At 42.6% G+C, this 13488-nt stretch overlaps 1 protein-coding gene across 2 annotated transcripts in view; it reads right to left on the bottom strand.

Moving 5' to 3' along the window:
* The window catches only part of ptpn4a (protein tyrosine phosphatase non-receptor type 4a), a 104411-nt gene that overhangs the window by 57901 nt on the left and 33022 nt on the right, over window positions 1-13488 (bottom strand). The gene's annotated exons all lie outside the window — the stretch shown is intronic.

The raw sequence follows: 13488 nt of genomic DNA, 5'->3' as shown, positions 1-13488 counted from the left end.
CTGGACCTGAGAAATAGTCCGTTTACCTTGGGAATGTTATTTAAAAATATATATATATAATCTTTTATTTATTTATTTTATTTATTTCACCTTTATTTAACCAGGTAGGCTAGTTGAGAACAAGTTCTCATTTGCAACTGCGACCTGGCCAAGATAAAGCATAGCAGTGTGAACAGACAACACAGAGTTACACATGGAGTAAACAATAAACAAGTCAATAACATGGTAGAATGGTAGAAAAAAGAGAATCTATATACAATAATCTGACCCCTAGCGTGAAGAGGTTAATTTAAATGTATTCCAGGTGACTACCTCATGAAGCTGGTTGAGAAGGCCAAGAGTATGCAAAGCTGCATCATGGCAAAGGGTGGCTATTTAAAGAATCTCAAATATAAAATATATTTTGATTTGTTTAACACTTTTTTGGTTACTACATGATTCCATATGTGATGTCTTCACTACTATTCTACAATGTAGAAAATAGTACAAAAAAAGAAAAACCTTGAATGAGTAGGTTTTATAAAACTTTTGACCGGTAGTGTATGTCAAATCAAATTTTATTTCTCACATGTTACAGTGAAATTCTTAGTTACAAGCTCTTAACCAACAATGCAGTTCAAGTAAAAAAAAAAGATTTACCAAATAAATTAAAAGTAAAAAAAAATAACAAAGTAACAAAACAGCAAGGCTATAATACGTGTTAGTCGAGGTAATTAGTACATGTAAGTAGGGGTAAAGTGACGATGCTTAGATTTTGGGGTGGGGGGGGGGGGGGGGGGGGCGGGTCAGACTGTGTTCGCGTCTCCAAGTTAAATCCACATGCCACAAGTCTCCATGACAGCCAGGCCGGAGTGGTTGCACTGTCTGTCTCCCTTGGCTCAGTCCCAATAGGGACAGTGACAACCACTTGTATCCCTTCTGCCCTCTCCTCCCCCTGCTTCGCCTGAGACTCGCATCACAGCAGTACTGTGCCAGTGAGTGGATGGTGTTGACACAGAGCTGCAGTCTCCGCTCTCAGTTGGGTCCATGTCACAGCCCCAAGTTCCAGGCAGCAGACTGGCAGCTCTGGGCTGTTGACTGTCAATTATGCGCTCAACCCCTGGCTAGAGGATACCAGAGGGTGACACCTCTTGCTCTCCCTCTGGCTGGCACTGACCCTGCTGTGTTAGCCACTGTGGGATTAGTAGGTCCCTGTGAGCGAGTTCAGCTTTCTAAATCACCAGGTCAATATAATCAAGTGATCTGAATGAGAGGGAGACAAAGACCGCAGAGTGATGGTAACTTTTTAAAAGTCCCCTTTAATATTTAATTTATCCAACCTGGAACGCTTTCCTATTGGTCTATTAACAAATTTACCGCATCGGTGTATCACAAAGGAAAACCAAAATTCACGCCCATGCAAACCTGCTGATTAGAATGTCCTGCGAAGATTGTATTTTCAACCAGCAAGTAACAGGAAAGAATACTGCTCACTTTTACAGTGTTCGTTTTATCAGCTGTTGTACAATATGATATCAAATAATTTTGACTGCACTGGGCCTTCAAGTAAGTGACGATAAATCATGGTCTAAATACTTTCTCTAAAGATTACTGGTATGTAAACCCATCAACCCGTACTCGGCATATCTAGACGGAAAACAAGCCAAACAAGGAGCTCTTCAAATTCCCAAGAAAGATAACACTGCCGTTGCTTCTAGAGCTCAAATGAGAGTTAATACGAAGATGATTCATAATAAAGAGGGTGTAGTGGGAGAAGGAAAAGAGGAGAGGAGCAGCGGCGGCGCTGAGGAGCGCCACCTGACAGTCTAGGATTCCCCCGGGGCCTGTGCCCTGGTACCCTCGCCAGTGGGCCAATCAGACGTCTCTGTTGAGAACAAAACACTGGTTAAGTTATACATGGGAACCTGAGCCAGACGTCGCATGGAGGGCAAACAGTCACACACCATCTCCACGTCACCCTGGGGGATGTGACTGTGTCTCTGACATATATCTTGAGTACTGTAGCAGCATGGAATTCAACATTCACACAGCTGACTCAATGCTCGGTGTGTAGTATGGAGACCAATTAACTGTGTGGTTGTTGTGCTTTACAACCAATAGGCTAGGCACCATGGAAATGGTCTCTCACAGGCCTACAAAAAACCAAAATGTTCAGCTGTAGGCTAGTTGCGCCAAGACAAAATGTTGGTAAAATAATCTGTCGTTGTCGGTTATTCTTTTTTTTTTTTTTTTAAGTACCCACTGCCGAGAGTAGAGGACTGTGGATTAGAGCCTAAATTTCACATCACCAAAATAATTTTCAGACAGATCACATTCTTAGAGTGAAGCTTGTCATCTGACATGTCCTAATCTATTCCAATGCTTTACTTCTGTGTTATTTGCTGCTCCTTGACTTTCTGAAGTGGTTGTTCTGATTGGATGTGGGCCCTTTTGTGTTACTCAAGCTCTCAGGCTGCAGTCTCCTCCTCGCTGGCTTTCTAAAAGCCTCAGGACAAATGTGCAAATGCAGCCAAACAAACGCACACGTTGATAGCACAGCATTCTGAAGCATAGGGAAGGAGGTTCATTTACACGACTCTTATCTTCTCATTGCATGCTAGTTAACTTGCTGACGTGTTTTGTCTCAATGTTGTTATCTTAAGACTGGGTGGACACTGAGGTAATTAGAATGAATGGGAAAGTTAGATTAACACGTCTTGAAAGATACTTCAGTTATCTGGGAGGCAACTTGAGAGAACTTGACTAGAGGGCTAGCCCATCTGTGGAGGAGAATGGCAATGGGCCTATTCTGAGATCCCCACTGAAGACTGGGGGGGGGGGGGGGGGTGATGAACGACTCGGCAGGCAGGGCCAAACAACCAGTCTTGTGCTGATCATCAATTTTCACACTTCTATCTGTGAGCCAGCGCCTGAGATGGTGAGGACTGGACTAGCGAGGGAGGAGAGGGGGAATGTTAGGGTCAATGCAGGCCGGGGGTCTGAATGAAAGATCTCTATAAAGTAGATGTGGTGTCAATGCACAGAAGTCTGTGTATGAGAAAACAAGTATGAACATAAACACACAATACAGTATTCACATTTAAACATACTGTACATGGTTGCAATCATAAGACATAGAGCTAGACGGATCTCTAGTAAAGTCTTTGAAAAAGAGGCTTGCTAGAGCCTAAGCCTGGAGGAATGAGGGAAATGTGGAAAGACATGAGGCAGCTTGTCCAGGAGCAGCAGAAAACAGATACACGGGTAGAAAAATAAAATCAGCTTGATTGTTGCTCTCTGATCGATTGTCGGGGGCCAAGTTAACCTCCCCTTTCATGTAAAAAAGTAATGACCATCATGCTTTTTGGCAACGAGGCCCTTTAACTACTTACCAAGTCAGATGAACTCTTGGACAATGTTCTCTAAACTGCACACACGCAGCTCTCCTCGGACTGCCTTGAAGAGAAGCACTAGATTGAACTTCACTAAATTTTCTAGTTTTCCCCTTTAGTTAACACTACCAACATTTCACTCTACTGTGGGAATTGTGATCGAATCAATGCATTACCCACTTTCAATGTAGCATACCTTAACAAAACAAACTATGCAAGACATAGTATGCAAAACTAACTTTGCCAGAGATTTTGTTGTAGGCAGAGCGCATCGGAGTAGGATTCTATTGCGCCGACACGCACGACTCAGGCCCACACTCTCCACAGACCGGTGCCCCATAACCAATCAGAGCTGCAGTAGGCCTATATGCGAATAGCCACTGCCAAATGGATCTGTGCCATTCATCTTGAACTGGACTGTGTTAAGGCTACAGTATGAGCGGTAGCGAATAGATGTTTTGAGATCAAAGCGAAAGCTACATGTAGCCACATGTGCATATTTGTTAATAATATTAGCTAGTTAGTGCTTTATTAACCATGTTATAGCTAATTTCTAGTCAAATGGTTGAGTGGTTGCTTCCAACAAGAGCACAAAATGTATGCATTTCTAGCCAGCTTTGAAAAGCAAGTCAAGTTTTTTGTGTCTTAAAGGGGCAGTGTTGTATTTTGAGACATCTTGAATAAGCTAAGTAGCCAAAAGGCAGAGCGTAGCATAATTTGTTTGATTCTCTAATAATGGTATGGGAATAATAATGAATTGTATTTTGTAAAGTGGTTTCTTGTATGAAACAACATTTTCAGTCACCGTGACTGAGGAACAAGTGGATAAACAGGTTAATGTCAAGCCCTGCATGTTGTTTTTTTCCAAAAGTCTCATGGTATGTCGGCCTACATTGAACACCACACATTGGCTGCTACTGTAGGCTGAATGATAGAACAGCTATTTCCATGTTAAAATGTTATAGGATGGATTTACTCAAATAGTTTGATGGTTGACCACTCTGGTAGACATTATGATCAAATAGCCACAGTTGCCTACTTCGCCACTTAAAACTAACTTAAAGCAGGTACAGCCTCACATGCTGACAAAACCAGGCACGTGAATGCGTCCGCATGCTGATTTGTCCATCCACACGCGATTAGGACACGCTGGTTGAAATATCACAAAACCAACTATATTAAATTTGGGGACAGGTCAACATACACAAAAACATTCATGGACATTTAGCTAGCTTGCTGTTTGTTGCTAGCTAATTTGTACTGGGATATAAACATGGAGTTGTTATTTTAACTGAAATGCACAACGCCTTTATTCTAGATCTTTGTAGACTTTTGACCCATTTTGAGTCACACAAAATCGTGTTTTGCTCTACTCTGACAATTAATACACAGATAAAAGGGGAAACCGAGTTAGTTTCTACTAATCTCTCCTCCTTCCATCTTTTTCGGTGGACTTCATATGGCGGTTGGCAACCAACGTTAAGGTGCATTATCACCACCAACTGGACTGGAGTGTGGACCTCAGTTCAGCTTTCAATCCCCCATGTGGGTAAATGCTCCTAAAAACCAATGAGGAGATGTAAAAGGTGGGACTAGCAGCACGTCAAGCTTCAAAAATAGAAACAATTTCTATTTTAGCGCCTGGCTATGCATATGACGCGCGTAAGAAGTTTGGATTAAAATATTAAATGGATGAAATTAATAACATGCATGTGTACATTTATTTTGCAATGCTCGTGCACACAACGCAGGCGTTGTGGTCAGCATGTCAGTGTTCACAGTAGACCCGCAACGGAAGTTGCACATCATTTTTAAGTTGCAGACTTGACATTTTCTCAGTGCTGAAAAAAAATAAAGGTTACATTGCTCTTGGAAGGAAGTTGCTAACTAGCGTTAGCGCAATGACGAAGTCCTGTAGACTCGCAAAACTACCTCTAACTTCCTTCATACGTGATCCAGACTCAWTAAAAAAAAAGACAAAAACCAAAACTATCCAATTAAAATATGACCAATTCCAGTCCCTTTGCTTAGGGAGTCCAGGACCCTGGGAAAATAAATATATAGGACAAAACACACATCCCGACAAGAGACACTACAACACTACATAAAGAGAGACCTAAGACAACACAGCCTAGAAGCAACAACATGGTAGCAGCACAAAACAGGGTACAAACGTTATTGGGCACAGACAACAGCACAAAGGGCAAGAAGGTAGAGACAATAATACATCACGCAAAGCAGCCACAACTGTCAGTAAGAGTGTCCATGATTGAGTCTTTGAATGAAGAGATTGCGATAAAACTGTCCGGTTTGAGTGTTTGTTGCAGGTCGTTCCAGTCTCTAGCTGCAGCGAACTGAAAAGAGGAGCGACCCAGGGATGTGTGTGCTTTGGGGACCTTTAACAGAATGTGACTGGAAGAACGGGTGTTGTATGTGGAGGATGAGGGCTGCAGTAGATACAGTTGAAGTCGGAAGTTAACATACACATTTAAACTCAGTTTTTCACAATTCCTGACATTTAATCCTAGTTAAAATTCCCTGTCTTAGGTCAGATAGGATCACCGCTTTATTTAAATAATGTGAAATGTCAGAATAATAGTAGAGAATTATTTATTTCAGCTTTTATTTCTTTCATCCCCTTCCCAGTGGGTCAGAAGTTTACATACACACAATTAGTATTTGGTAGCATTGCCTTTAAATTGTTTAACTTGGGTCAAACGTTTTGGGTAGCCTTCCACAAGCTTCCCACAATAAATTTGGTGAATTTTGGCCCATTCCTTCCTGACTGATGTCTTGAGATGTTGCTTCAATATATCCACACAATTTTCCTCCCTCATGATGCAATCTATTTTGTGAAGTGCACCAGTGTCTCCTGTAACAAAGCACCCCCACAACATGATGCTGCCACCCCCGTGCTTCATGGTTGGGATGGTGTTCTTCGGCTTGCAAGCCTCCCCCTTTTTCCTCCAAAACATATCAATGGTCATTATGGCCAAACAGTTCTATTTTTGTTTCATCAGACCAGAGGACATTTCTCCAAAAAGTACAATCTTTGTTCCCATGTGCAGTTGCAAACCGTAGTCTGGCTTTTTTATGGCGGTTTTGGAGCAGTGACTTCTTCCTTGCTGAGCGGCCTTTCAGGTTATGTCGATATAGGACTCGTTTTACTGTGGATATACAGTGAGCGCCATAATTCATTGGACAGTGACAATTTTGTTGTTGTTATTTTGGTTCTGTACTCTAGCACTTTGAGTTTGAAAGGATACAATGACAATGAAGTGCAGACTGTCAGCTTTAATTTTAGGGTATTTTCATACATGTATCGGATGAACTGTTTAGAAATGACAGCACCTTTTGTACATGGTCCCCCCATTTTAAGGTACTACAAGTATTTGTTGAATTGGCTTCACAGATGTGTCGTTAGGCAGGTGTATTCATTTGTGTAGTTAGTGAATGCAGGAAAGCTGTTGATGAATAGTATTGATTCTAGACTTTGCTATTGTCTTTGGAGGTTGTTGTTGGGGTGTGACAACATAAGGAAGACAGCAGTGTTGATGCAAATGAAGCTGGCCGTCATAAGGCGCAGAAATGAAAATCAATCAATCAGGAACATTACAAAAACCCTGGGCATGCCCAAGTCAACAGTTTGGTTCATCATTAACAAGAAAAACAACAACCGGTGAACTCAATTATGTCAAAAGACCCAGTAGACCACTGTAGTGGATGACCGGAGAATACTCTATGGTGAAGAAATCCCCCCTTACAACAGCCCAACAGATCAAAAACACTCTCCTGGATGCAGGTGTAGATGTGTCAAAGTCAACCATACGTAGAAGACTACACCAGCAGGACCACAGAGGGTACACTACAGTGGTAGGCTTGATTACCAACAATGACGAGATGGCCTACAGGGAGGAGGTGAGGGCCCTCGGAGTGTGGTGTCAGGAAAATAACCTCACACTCAACGTTAACAAAACAAAGGAGATGATTGTGGACTTCAGGAAACAGCAGAGGGAGCACCCCCCTATCCACATCGACGGGACAGTAGTGGAGAGGGTAGTAAGTTTTAAGTTCCTCTGTGTACACATCACGGACAAACTGAATTGGTCCACCCACACAGACAGCGTTGTGAAGAAGGCGCAGGAGGCGCCTCTTCAACCTCAGGAGGCTGAAGAAATTCGGCTTGTCACCAAAAGCGCACTCAAACTTCTACAGATGCACAATCGAAAGCATCCTGTCGGGCTGTATCACCGCCTGGTACGGCAACTGCTCCGTCCACAACCGTAAGGCTCTCCAGAGGGTAGTGAGGTCTGCACAACGCATCACCGGGGGCAAACTACCTGCCCTCCAGGACACCTACACCACCCGATGTCACATAAAGATCATCAAGGACAACAACCACCTGAGCCACTGCCTGTTCACCCCGCTATCATCCAGAAGGCGAGGTCAGTACAGGTGCATCAAAGCAGGGCCCGAGAGACTGAAAAACAGCTTCTATCTCAAGGCCATAAGACTGGCCACCACTAACATTTAGTGGCCGCTGCCAACATACTGACTCAACTCCAGCCACTTTAATAATGGGAATTATTACTCATTACATTATTCATCTCATATGTATATACTGTACTCTATATCATCTACTGCATCTTGCCATCTTTATGTAATACATGTATCACTAGCCACTTTAAACAATGCCACTTAATATAACGTTTACATACCCTACATTACTCATCTCATATGTATATACTGTACTCGATACCATCTACTGCATCTTGCCTATGCCGTTCTGTACCATCACTCATTCATATATCTTTATGTAGATATTCTTTATCCCTTTACACTTGTGTGTATAAGGTAGTAGTTGTGGAATTGTTAGGTTAGATTACTCGTTGGTTATTACTGCATTGTCGGAACTAGAAGCACAAGCATTTCGCTACACTCTCATTAACATCTGCTAACCATGTGTATGTGACAAATAAAATTTGATTTGATTACACTACAAGATGCAAACCACTGATAAGCCTGAACAGAAAGGCGAGATTACAGTTTGCTAAAAAGCACCTAAAAAGACCCCCAAGAGTTCTGGAAAAAAGTATCGTGGACAGATGAGACAAAGAAAGAGGAAAGTGTGAAGAAGAAAAAAGATGCCCATGATCCAAAGGATACCACCTCATCTGTGAAACATGGTGGAGGGGGTGTTATGGCTTGGGCCTGTATGGCTGCCAGTGGAACATGGTGGAGGGGGTGTTATGGCTTGGGCCTGTATGGCTGCCAGTGGAACATGGTGGAGGGGGTGTTATGGCTTGGGCCTGTATGGCTGCCAGTGGAACATGGTGGAGGGGTGTTATGGCTTGGGCCTGTATGGCTGCCAGTGGAATGGTGGAGGGGTGTTATGGCTTGGGCCTGTATGGCTGCCAGTGGAACAGGTGGAGGGGGTGTTATGGCTTGGCCTGTATGGCTGCCAGTGGAACATGGTGGAGGGGGTGTTATGGCTTGGGCCTGTATGGCTGCCAGTGGAACATGGTGGAGGGGGTGTTATGGCTTGGGCTGTATGGCTGCCAGTGGAACATGGTGGAGGGGTGTTATGGCTTGGGCCTGTATGGCTGCCAGTGAACATGTGGAGGGGTGTTATGGCTTGGGCCTGTATGGCTGCCAGTGGAACATGGTGGAGGGGTGTTATGGCTTGGGCGTATGGCTGCCATGGAACATGGTGGAGGGGTGTTATGGCTTGGGCCTGTATGGCTGCCAGTGAACAAGGTGGAGGGGGTGTTATGGCTTGGGCCTGTATGGCTGCCAGTGGAACATGGTGGAGGGGGTGTTATGGCTTGGGCCTGTATGGCTGCCAGTGAAACATGGTGGAGGGGGTGTTATGGCTTGGGCCTGTATGGCTGCCAGTGGAACAGGCTCACTTGTCTTCATCGATGATGTGACTGCAAACAGAAGTAGAACAATGAATTCTGAAGTCTTCAGAAATATTTTATCTGCTCAGATAAAACCAAATGCCTTCAAACTCATTGGACGGCACTTCATCATGCAGCAAGACAATGACCCTAAACATACTACTAAAGCAACGAAGGGGTTTTTGATGGCCAAAAAGTGGAAAATCCTTGACTGGCCGAGTGAATCACCGGATCTGAATCCAATTGAACATGTATTTTACATGCTGAAGAGGAGACTGAAGGCAATAAGTCCCCGAAACTAGCAGGAACTGAAGATGGCTGCAGTACAGGCCTGGCAGAGCATCACCAGGGAAGACACCCAGCGTCTGGTGTCGATGCATCGCAGACTTCAAGCAGTCATTGCATGCAAAGGATATGCGACCAAATATTAACAATGATTACTTTATTCTACATTATGTTAAACTGTCCAATGTTTTTTGATGCCGGAAAATGGGGGGGACTATGTACAAAAGCTTCTCTAATTTCTAAACTGTTCATCCGATATGTATGAAAATACCCTCATATTAAAGCTGACAGTCTGCACTTCACCCTCATTGTATCCTTTCAAACTCAGTGCTAGAGTACAGAACCAAAATAACAAAAATGGTCACTGTCCAATGAATTATGTTACTTACTGTAGATTCTTTTGTACCGGTTTCCTCAGGAATCTTCACAAGTTCCTTTGCTGTTGTTCTGGGATTGATTTGCACTTTTCACACCAAAGTACGTTAATCTCCAGGAGACAGAAGGAGTCTCCTTCCTGAGCGGTATGACGGCTGCGTGGTCCCATGGTGTTTATACTTGCGTACTATTGTTTGTACAGATGAACGTGGTACCTTCAGGCGTTTGGAAATTGCTCCCAAGATGTACCAGACTTGTGGAGGTCTACAATTTATTTTCTGAGGTCTTGGCTGATTTCTTTTGATTTTCCCATGATGTCAAGCAAAGACGCACTGAGTTTGAAGGTAGGCATTGGAATACGTCAACATCTATACCTCCAATTGACTCAAATGTCAATTAGCCTATCAGAATCTTCTAAAAACATGACATCATTTAAAGGCACGGTCAACTTAGTTTATGTAAACTACTGACGCACTGGAATTGTGATAGTGAATTATAAGTGAAATAATCTGTCTGTAAACAATTGTTGGAAAACTTGTGTCATGCACAAAGTTGATGTCCTAAACGACTTGGCAAAACTATAGTATGTTAACTTCTCTAGGGTAGGGGGCAGCATTCGGAATTTTGGATGAAATGCATGCCCAAATTAAACTGCCTGCTTCTCGGGCCCAGAAGATATGATATGCATATAACTGGTAGATTTGGATAGAAAACACTAAAGTTTCCAAAACTGTTAAAATCGTGTCTGTGAGTATAACATAACTGATTTGGCAGGCGAAAACCTGAGAAAAATCCATTCAGGGAGTCGTTTTTTTTGTTGGTTTTGTAGTTTTCTATTCAATGCCATTACAGTATCCATTGACTTAGGACTCAAATTGCAGTTTCTATGCCTTCCACTAGATGTCAACAGTCTTTAGAAATTGTTTCAGGCTTGTATTCTGAAAAATGAAGAAGTAAGAGCAGTCTGAATGAGTGGACCCTAAAGTGTCAGAGCTTTTTCATGCGCGAGACCGAGAGTGAGTTTCTTGTTTACCTTTTAAATTGACGACGTTATTGTCCGGTTGAAATATTATTGATTATTTAGGCTAAAAACAACCTGAGGATTGAATATAAACATTGTTTGACATGTTTCTATGAACTTTACGGATACAATTTGGATTTTTTTGTCTTCCTGTTTTGACATGTTTGAGCCTGTGGATTACTGAAGAAAACGCGAACAAAACTGAGGTTTTTGGATATAAAGAGACTTTATCAAACAAAAGGAACATTTATTGAGTAAATGAATGTCTGCTGAGTGCAACCATATGAAGATCATCAAAAGGTAAGGGATTCATTTTATCTCTATTTCTGACTTGTGTAACTGTTCTACTTGGCTGGTTACTGTTTGTAATGATTTGTCTAGTGGGCTATGTTCTCAAATAATCGAAAGGTATGCTTTCGCCGTAAAGCATTTTTTAAATCTGACACCGTGGTTGGATTCACAAGAAGTTAATCTTTAAACCTATGTAAAATATGTTTTGTTTTCTGAATTTTTATAATGAGTATTTCTGTATTTGAATTTGGCGCCCAGCAGTTTCACTGGCTGTTAAAGAGGTGGGACGCTACCGTCTCACGTGCCCAAGAGAGGTTAACAAGAAATTTGTGGAGTGGTTGAAAAAAAAATGACTCCAACCTAAGTGTATGTAAACTTCCGACTTCAACTGTATCACAGGGGGGAGTGAGGCCTAAGAGGATTTTATAAATAAGCATCAACCAGTGGGTCTTGCAACGGGTATACAGAGATGAGCAGTTTACAGAGGAGCATAGAGCGCAGTGGTGTGTCCTGTCAGGAGCATTTCTGGCAAATCTGAGTCAACCTTAATGGCTTAGTCCATCTGCATTTATCCTATTGGACACATCTTGATTGTTATTAATTATTAAAAATTATTCACTCAAATTCTATTTTTTTTGTTTTATATTACAAAGCATGTCATAGCCCTTTTAAGACACCATTGCCTCTAAGAGCTCTGTTGCACAGCTGCGCCTAAACCATGCTTGAAACWTCAGTTGTTTTAAAAATCTGCAGTTACTAAGCCACGCGGGCAATTGTAGGCGTAGAGAAATAAACGGGGAAGCAATGGAAAGCTTTAATATTACTGATAGATTGGGGGTTCTGTCCATTTTATTCTTTACACCATTTCTAATCCACACCTGTTTATTTTTTTAAATCTCTTTTTTAACAAAGGCCAAAACTGCTTTCAAAAGTGTTTTTCCCACGATTGCATTAAGAATTGTTGTGCATTGACTGCTTGTTAGAATACGTTTCCTTCCCTATGGCTCTCGCAACTCGAATGCGCCTCAAGATTAATATTTCTCTCGCATTGAACACAAGCCAACTAGGTAAATAGGTCAACTATTCTACTATGGGGTCGTCTGATTTTGTTTTAATAACATTACATGGCAAAAACAGTAGCACTGGAAAGTTTCATTCAAAGCCTATACTTAATCACTCAGGATGTCTTTGCCAGCAGCTACAGTAGGCTACACACAACTGTTTGAGTTGGGCACATTAGACTATTTAAATCCCTTCATCTCAACATCACTGTCAGTAAAGTGCACACAGCGTAACAGAGAAAATACTATTTGTATTTTGTCTCATCTCCAAAGCAGCATTTTTAAACGACCTCTCCAGAATCCATAGGACGGAAATCCGTCGCAGTGACAGAACTTTAACCCTGGACACAGGCAGGCAGGGAGAGAAGGGGGCACGCAGGGAGACGAGTCTCTGAGTGTTCCCCTGGGAGGAGAGTTCTAAAGTGGGAGGCCAGGGGCTGAGGATAGGGCATGGGGCTACACACGCACAGTCGAGCGTCACACTCACACCCGATACCCAACACCATGCTCGCACACCCTTTTAAGCTTGTCCAGAAAGCACCTCACTATGTATGCATGCATAAGCGTATAGTTAAGCACATAACCTACCTCTCCCCACCTTACACCTGCCCAGACAACCAGGAATGAGAATATTTACATTGACCTGTCTGACACCAACAAACACTCAGGCCCTTCCTTACTATCCCGTTCATCCCCCTCTCTCCTCCACCCTTCTCTCGCTCTCAACTCTCCATCTTGGATTATCAATTTCCACTCACATTCAAAAGATCTGTTCAGTCAGGCTATGTAAATCACAACAAGGCTTGGTTAAATCTGTGATTATTATTTTTTTGACCATGCTGGTCATTTATGAACATTTGAACATCTTGGCCATGTTCTGTTATAATCTCCACCCGGCACAGCCAGAAGAGGACTGGCCACCCCTCATAGCCTGGTTCCTCTCTAGGTTTCTTCCTAGGTTTTGGCCTTTCTAGGGAGTTTTTCCTAGCCACCGTGCTTCTACACCTGCATTGCTTGCTGTTTGGGGTTTTAGGCTGGGTTTCTGTACAGCACTTTGAGATATCAGCTGATGTAAGAAGAGCTATATAAATCAATTTGATTTGAATTCAACTCTTGTTACGCCAGGGACGGCTGGGTTTCCAGGAACCGCATAGTACAAATCTCTGTGAAACTGAGGGAGGAAA

The sequence above is a fragment of the Salvelinus sp. IW2-2015 genome, linkage group LG2, assembly GCF_002910315.2.
Source record: "Salvelinus sp. IW2-2015 linkage group LG2, ASM291031v2, whole genome shotgun sequence".
NCBI lineage: Eukaryota > Metazoa > Chordata > Actinopteri > Salmoniformes > Salmonidae > Salvelinus > Salvelinus sp. IW2-2015.
The sequence above is the reverse complement of the archived record's forward strand: the minus strand, read 5'-3'. Positions and strand labels throughout refer to the sequence as shown.